Source organism: Elephantulus edwardii, unplaced genomic scaffold (assembly GCF_000299155.1).
Source record: "Elephantulus edwardii isolate Elephantulus edwardi_28Jun2011 unplaced genomic scaffold, EleEdw1.0 scaffold00002, whole genome shotgun sequence".
NCBI lineage: Eukaryota > Metazoa > Chordata > Mammalia > Macroscelidea > Macroscelididae > Elephantulus > Elephantulus edwardii.
The window spans coordinates 32,943,307-32,951,638 of NW_006399752.1; the positions used below are offsets into that span (position 1 = coordinate 32,943,307).

At 47.8% G+C, this 8,332-nt stretch overlaps 1 protein-coding gene across 1 annotated transcript in view; it reads left to right on the top strand.

The window, feature by feature from the left end:
- Positions 1 to 8,332, top strand: part of EVL (Enah/Vasp-like) — a 72,318-nt gene that overhangs the window by 587 nt on the left and 63,399 nt on the right. The gene's annotated exons all lie outside the window — the stretch shown is intronic.

An 8,332-nucleotide genomic window follows, 5' to 3' on the forward strand; every position in this document is an offset into this window, starting at 1 on the left:
TGCTTACACACGCACACACACGTGTGTGTCCACGTACAACGCAGGTCAGAGAGAGGTACCGGACATGCGTGCTTACACACGCACACACACACGTGTGTGTCCACGTACAACACAGGGTGGAGAGAGGTACCGGACATGCATGCTTACACACGCACACACACGTGTCCACGTACAACGCAGGGCAGAGAGAGGTACCGGACATGCATGCTTACACACGCACACACACGTGTGTGCCCACGTACAACGCAGGGTGGAGAGCGGTCAGAAACAAGGCCCGCTCTGGGTTCAGATCCTGCTGCACAACTGGATTTCAGTCCCGCTGTCTTTCGGTGGAAATAGTTCCCGTGTCCTGCCCACCACACGGGGTGATTGTCAGAATAGACTGAAAGGATGGGTGTGAAACAGCTTTGGAGAAGTCCACTGTTCAGACGCGTCCGTCTTTTTCTACACCTCTGTGTTCAGATGTAACGTGGTCCACCCGCTCCCTAGAACCTGCCCTGGTAGAGTATCAAGATGATTTGGAGAATCTGGAATCACTTCTCTCACTAATAGTGCACCCTGGGCAGATGAGGTAGGGTTTACACACCCACCCAGCCCAGGCGCTGCCTCAGTCCATCCAGACTCACCGTGACCCTCCATCGTGTTTCTGAGGCTGCAGGTCTTCATAGGAAAGGACAGCCCATATTTCTGCCTTGATGAATTGGAACGGCCCAAGTATCTCATGTGATGCACCCTGCCACCAGGGGACCTTCCTGTGTATAGACCTGGTCACTGTCTGTGTAAATGCAAGAGCACAGCTGTACCCACCTGTGTCCTGAGTAGCTGTGCACACAAAACTGTAGACATGAAGGTGAGGCGCACTGTGTAACCAGGCCAGACAGAGATGCGGAGAAGGGGTCATCTGGCTAACCACAGTGCTGTAGTGTGCTATGTGACCCAACTAGACAGAGATGTGAAGAAGGGGTCATCTGGCTAACCACGGTGGCTTCAGTGAGGACTCGAGTGCTCCCACGCTCTCCTCTCAGAGGCTAACACAGACAGTTTTAGTCTTGTTGATAAGCTGGTCTCTGGTTTGAACAGTCAGGAGAGCTGTCCTCACACAGCATCGTCTGGAGGCCTGAGCTGGTCAAGCGTTGGCTAAATTGAGCTGCACATTAGCTGTGGTCTCTGCACAAACCAGTAGGTACACCACCAGAACAGAGAACCGAACCTGAGGATCTGTTTTCCTGTGGCGCCGAGGGGGCGGTTACTGCAGCCAAAAGGCTCCCATCGGGTTTCAGGTTCTTGTGACGCTGCAGGCTTCCCCACTTCAGGAACCTCAAGAAAGTGCATTCAAAGCTCAAAGGCACTCCTGAGTCAGTCCCCACTCAAAGCCACCCTCCGTTGGGATTCCAGAGCTGTGTGTTGACAGGAGATGACAAAACTTATCTCCAGCACAGCCAGTGGTGTAGTCAAACCCCCAGAGATGCATAGACTCATAGCCTGTCTAAAGGCGAAACAGCAGCCCTTCCAAGATTGCTATCCACAGATCTATCTTTCTAGAAAAAGCTAGCCTGCAAGGTCAATTGGTACCTTCCTCTTGTTTACAAGCATTAATTGAAGGAAGGATTTTCTAGAATTCTTCTGGAAACTGCCTCCTCATTCTTCCAAGTCAGTGGTTCTAGATCTACTTTTCAGAGAAGTGGCCTCACACTGCAGGACGTGTAGTATCGTTAGCCCTCATTTTGGTGACAAAGCTCATGGATTTTCAGAATATCCTGTGGGTGAGGAGGACCTGGCGAGGACCTTTGATGAAAGTAACTGACCTCTGTGTGCCCAGCTCCGGGATCCTAGGAACGGCTCTGTGGTTTTCCGTCCCTTCAGGCATCATGGTGTCGCCCTGGGCACACTGGAAGACCGCAGGGTGTTCTGAGAAGAACCCAGGGTTGGGGAACTGCCTTCCCTGACACCCAGCTGCACTGTGTTCTCAAGGCCTCCACACCTCACTCCTTCAGCAGAAACCACAACCTGGGGCTGGTTGGGGAAGAGACTTTCTCCACCCAAGGAGAGACTGGTCTGCTCACGGGTTTAGAGAGGCCGTGCTGATTCTCATCTAGAAGTTGGCTAGTGTCTCACAGAGCAGCATGGCCTTCCACTTGGACTTGTGCGTCCAAGAGCCGGGCTTCTAGGATTTGAGTTTGAGTTTTTATGGTAATGAATGAATCAAATGAAAAGTGAGGCATAGCCCTAAAGTTGCACATTTAATAGCGTCATCAAAATACTTATTGCAAAAATGGTTGTATCTAAAAGGAAAAGTAGACAAGTCCAGAAGCATCTTTCGGGATCTAAGATGTACCTCTGAGCAGTTGACTGGACGGCAGGGTCGAGCACTCAGACTCATGGCCCGTGAGTCAGAGCTGTCCCTCCGATGGGTTTCCGAAGCAGGACACCTGTCGGAGATCGCCACCTCTCTCCCATGGAGCAGTTGGTGGATTTGAACCACCAGAGAGGCATGCCCTTTGGCTTAGCAGCTCAGCTCTCTATGGATTTCGCCACCAGAGCTCACTCCACGGCGACTAGCTACAGAATATACGGCTTTCTAAGTGCGTTTTAGAGCTAGATGATAACGCTGGGCCATAAAGCAAATCTCAAGAAATTAACAAGGATCAAAGAAAGCCATATAGGCTGTGTTCTTGACCACAGAGGTTAAACTAGAAACCAGTGACAGAAGGATAAATAAGCTATGTAGTTGCAGGCGTAAGGTGCTGTCGAGTCGACTGTGACTTACAGCAACCCTGTGGACAGATCTACGCGTTGCCCTTCCCTGTGCCACCTCTGAACTGTGAGCATCTCTGACCTGCTCCAGCGCATTGTGTTGTTGCTGTGTCAGTCCATTTTGTGGGGGGTTTTCCTCTCTTTCTCTGACCCTCCACTTTATCCAGGGTGATGTCTCTCTCAAGGGCGTCGTTCCTCCTGAGAATGTACCCAGCAAGCTGTAGGCAGATGTCAGTCAGGAAACATGAAGCACTGAATGATCATGAAAATACTGCCTGCAAAACTCGTGAGATGCCGCTACAGCCCCAGAGAGGGATCAGCTGGAAAGTAAGGCATCACCCTAACATTGTACATTTAAAAGCATCTTCAAAATACTGAGGAAATCCAAAGCTGTCGGTGTGCCTGTTAAAAGTGTGAATCACAGTGACTGAAGTCGGTGATCAAGACTCTTCATTTAGGACACTAAACAGAACAAAAGCAAGGTGACTTCAGTGAACGTAGAGGAGGAAGGTGACTTCAATGAACATAGAGGGGAAAGAGAACTTCAGTGAATGCAGAGGGGGAAAAAGAAAATCAATAAGGTAAGAAACATATATAACTGAGAAAGACAACACAGTCAAGTATCGATCCTTGAAAAAATAAAATTAATCAATCCTCGTAAAAGTGATCGATGATGCATGGATCAGAAATTCAAGCTAGATTCAGAAGAGGCTGTAGTATGAGGGATATTACTGCTGATGTCAGATAGATCTTGCCTAAAAGGAGAGCATGCCTGAAAGATGTTTACTTGTGTTTTCCTGACTGTTTAAAGGAATTTGACTATGTGGATCATGGCAAATTATGAATAATTTTGAGAAAAATGGGAAACTGAAAGCACTTAATTGTGTTCATGCAAAACCTATGCATGGGCCTGTAAGCAGTTAATCCAAACAGAAACAAGGGAATTCTGCACAGTTATAATCAGAAAAAGTGTGTGGCAGGGTTGTATGCTTTCTCCATACCTGTTGAGTCTTTAAAGTGCTAAAGAGCAACGATGTCAGTTAAAGACTAAGGTACCCCACTTCCATGCCATGGTATTTTCAGTTGCTTCATATGCATCTGAAAGTTAGGCCATAAATTATTATTGTTGTTATATGCTGTCGAGTCGCTTGCAACTCATAGCAACCCTGTGTACAATAGCCCTAAACCCTGCTCTATCCTGTGCCAATCTTATTGTCCCTGACACACCTACCCCAGCACAACAGTCACTTAATCAATCCATCTCATCGAGGATCTTCCTCTCCTGCGCTGTTCTCCACCTTCCCAAGCATGACGTCCCTCTCCAAGGATCGGTCCCTCCTTGTAATATGTCCAAAGTAAGTCAGACACAGCTTCAGAATCCTTGCCTCGAAGGAGCAACCTGGTTTTACCCTTTCCTGAATGAACCTGTTTGTTCTCCTAGCCATCCATGTTATATTCAATAGTCTTCTCCAACACCACAGCTCAAAGGTATCAATTCTCCCTCTATCCTCCTTAGTCATTGTCCAGCTCTCTGACTCATAGCAAGCAATTGCAAAGACTAGCTCAAGTGCACCTTAGTCTCCAGACTGACATCATTGCTCTGCAGTACTTTAGCGAGGTCTCTGAAAGCAGACTGTCTCAATGCAATTCATCTCTTGATTTTGTGGCTGCTGGTACCAAGAGTGTTGACTGTGGAGCCAAGCAAACTAAAGCTGTGAACAATCTCAATCTCTTCACCTTCCATAATGATGCTCCCAATTGTCCCAGTGGTGAGAATCTTTGTTTCCTTGATGTTGAGCTTCAGTCCATAATGAAAGGTGTGGTCCTTGGCCTTCTGCACTAGAAAGACAAAAAATAAATTATTACCAAAATGGATGTCAGAACAGACTCTGAAGCTTGCACTGGGACAGAAAAGCCAAAACAAGGAAGGGGAAGGAATGCTGTGGGGAGAGAGCGAGCAGCGCAGGTTGACAAAGCGCTGAGGTGAAATGTGCAAGGAGCTGAAGGGAGGAAGTCAAAAGGGAGGAATATGCGCGACATTTCTCAAGCTGAAATAACTGAAGAACAAATTCAACCCTCAGCTTGCAACACTGAAGGATTCTTTTTTTTACCCTATAATTATATTTTATTAATTTTCATAAACATTTACAGAGATTTTGGGCTTCCACTCATTCATTGTTGCACTATTCTCTCTACCCTCCTCCCAGTTTGTTCTTGTCCAAATGCCACAGTGCTTGTCAAAGCCAGTTCTGATTAATCTTCTTTGTCAGTGTGTCCTTTGCCATTCCCTATCACTTCTCCCTGAGAGAGACTTCACCCTGAGTCATAAGGAAAAGGGGATGGCGTATTCTCTTAGCTACTTCCTGCTGAAAAGGGACGCTGTGGGTTTCAGGGTGAAGATCTTCTCTCACTACTCTAAAGGGCCCCTTTGGCAGTAGGAAACACATAGACTATTATGGAAATTGATTTTGGAATTTAGATGCACTCTTATTGATTGTGCTTGGCTGTACATGTTCATATCCTTGAAGATGTATCATGGGGGACAACACTGAAGGATTCTATGTGCAAAATCTAGAATGAAGCAGGAGGCATTAAAAAACTAAATAAACGGAAGGAGTATACAGAGTCACTGTGTCAAAAGGAATTGGTCGATTCAGGACCATTTCAGCAAGTAGCATATGATCAAGAATCAATAGACCTAAAGGAAGAAGTCCAGGTTGCACTGAAGGGATTGGCAAAAATAAAAGAAAAAGAGGCCCCAGGAATTGGTGAGATACAAATTGAAGTGTTTCAGGAAGTAGATGCAGCCCTGGATGTGCTCACCATTCTGTTGGACAGCTGTCTGGCCAACTGACTGGAAGAGACCCGTATTTGTTCCCGTTCTCTATCTGTCTAGAAGCTGTCTGCAGACGAGGTCCCTCACCCAGGCACAGCACACCCCACGGACACCGGGAGGCAGAGACTGCGAGTCTCAAAGGCCTTCTTGGTTCCAGATAGAAAGTGGCTCAGCCTGGCCTCATGCAGAGAAATGCTGGTCCAAGCAAATACGGGAGTTATTGAACAATATCCTTAAGATCACATGCAAGTAAACACTTGCTGAAAATTATTTTGAACATTGACAGGGAACTGCCAGAAATTCAAGGTGGATTCAGAGGCTGTGGTACAAGGCTCTCATTGCTGGTGTCAAATGGATCTTGGCTAAAAGCAGAGAGTGTCAAAAAGATGTTGTATTGATCTTGCAAAGGCATTTGACTGTGTAGATCATAACAAATTAAAGCTAATATCAAGAAGAATGGGAACACCAGAATGCTTAATTGTGCTTATGGGCAACCTCTACCTAGACTAAGAAGCAGTTGTCCAAACAGAACAAGGAAACACTATATGGTTTCAAATTCAGAAAGGTGTGTGTCAGAGTTGCAACCTTTCTCAATACCTATTCCATCCTTTTGTGAAAAACAACGTATATGAATTTTATGAACTTTGTATGTAAACTAGTATAAAATTTTAAAAAAAAATCTAAAAAGCAAGGATGTAATTTAAAGACTAAAGTTTACCTGGTCCAAGCTATGATCTTTTCAGTTATTCCTTATGCATCTGAAAGTTGGACAATGAATTAAAAAAAACTAAAGGAGGGGGAAGACTAAAGAAAAATAAATGCCTTTGTGCTGTGATGTTGGTGAAGAGTGTTGAATACCCCACGGACTGAAAAAAGAACAAACAAATCGATCTTGAAGGAAGTGCAGCCTATGTGCTCTTTAGAGGAAAGTGTGATCAGATTTCATCTCAGTCACTTTGGACACATTGTCAGGAGTCCTTGAAGAGAGACATCATATGAACAGTGGAGGGTCAGCGAAAGAAAGACTCTCAACAGGATGGGTTGGCGCAGCAGCAGTAACAATGGGCTCAAGCAAATTAGAGAGCATGAGGCTGGCATAGGACAGGGCAGCGTTCAAGCCAAGAGTCCTGGTGCGCTCAGACGCACCTGACAAAAAGCAACAGGGCTAAAATGCTGGAGGACACAGGAAGCATCAAAAGGAAGACACGCGGAGAGGCCTCCACCAAGAGGGCAGACCCTCTGCAAGTAAGACACTGGAAAGCCCAGATGACAGAGACAGATATTAATCCCGCACGCCTGAGTTTCAGAGGAAATGACGGAGAAGGCCTTCTCATGCCAACTGATGGAATAAATGGAATGGGACAAGGAGGTTGAAGGAGAGGTGACTTGTGAATAGCTGGGACGAAGCACATTCATTTTGAACATCTGTGTTTTGTTTTTCTTAGTTTTGTGTTTCATTTTGAGCTTTGGCAAGAAGCTTTCTGTGCGTCACAGGAGCCCAGGCCTGCAGCAGTGCCGCCCCGCCCCCCGCCCCCGGTGGCTGATTTTAGACAGGAGGGGTGCTGTCTCCGCCTTCGTCATACCTCCCCAGGGAGTTGCTCTCAGAAGTGACCTTCTCCCAGTTCACCCACCAGGTGGCAATGCCTACCCCTGGTCCACTCCGTCTCTGTGGGAGGCCAGGCTTGTGGCACTTTATATCTGACACCAAGAACACTCCAGAGACTCACTGTCTGCCTCCCGGAGTCTGTAGGGTGTGTCGTTCTGGGTGAGGGGCCTAGTCACAGCCTTCCTCTAGATGGACAGAGGTGCTTCTCTGGCCAGGATCTCCTGCCCGCCTCGGTTGACAGAATCTGTCCATGACTGGGCATCCCCCGGATTTGGGTACCCAGTACATGCCCTGCTTGCTTGGATCGATAGTCAACACTAGGAAATTAGTAGATGTATTGAACTGGGCAAGGCTGCTCTGTCAGCATTCCAAAATGCTGAAGAGCAGTGATGTCAGTCTGACTACCTGATTCAGGCCACCTTCTTCTCAGTCACCACCTGCTACACATCAGCGATCCGGACAGTGAATAAGAGCTGATGCCTTTGAGTTGTGGTGCTGGAGAAGCGTGCTGACTCTCCCATGGACGGCCAGAAAACCAAGCAGTATGTCTTGGAAAGGGTCCAGCCAGGGTGCTCCGTGGACACGAGGAGGATAAAGATTCATCTTTCATACTTTGGACGTGTAGCTAGATGAGACTGTTCCATGGAAAATGACATCATACTTGGAGGGTCAGTGACAGAGAGGAAGAGCCCCGTCGAGATGAGTTGACACAGTGTGACTGCAGCAGTGGGCTTTGGTGTGTCAGGGATGATGAGGACGGCACCGGGTTGGGCAGGGTTCAGGTCAGCTGTTCACAGGGTCGCGATGAGTCGTACTCGACTCAACAGCACCTAACAACCAGCACACGCCGTGAGCGCTCTGAGAGCCGGGCTGTCTCTGTGCTCTCTGGCTCTTGGGGCAGGAAGTGTGCGCTGGCCATGGCCACCACTGGGTTGACGGCACTCGCCCTGGGCAGGCTGCCCCTGTGGGATCAGGGTCAGGTGCCCGTGGTCCCCACATTGGGCAGACGTCCTTGGCAGGCTGCCCCTATGGAATCAGGGTAGGTGCCCATGGCCCCACATTGGGCAGATGTACTTGGTAGACTGTCTCTGTGGAATCAGGGTCAGGTGCCCATGGCCCCACATTGGGCAGATGTA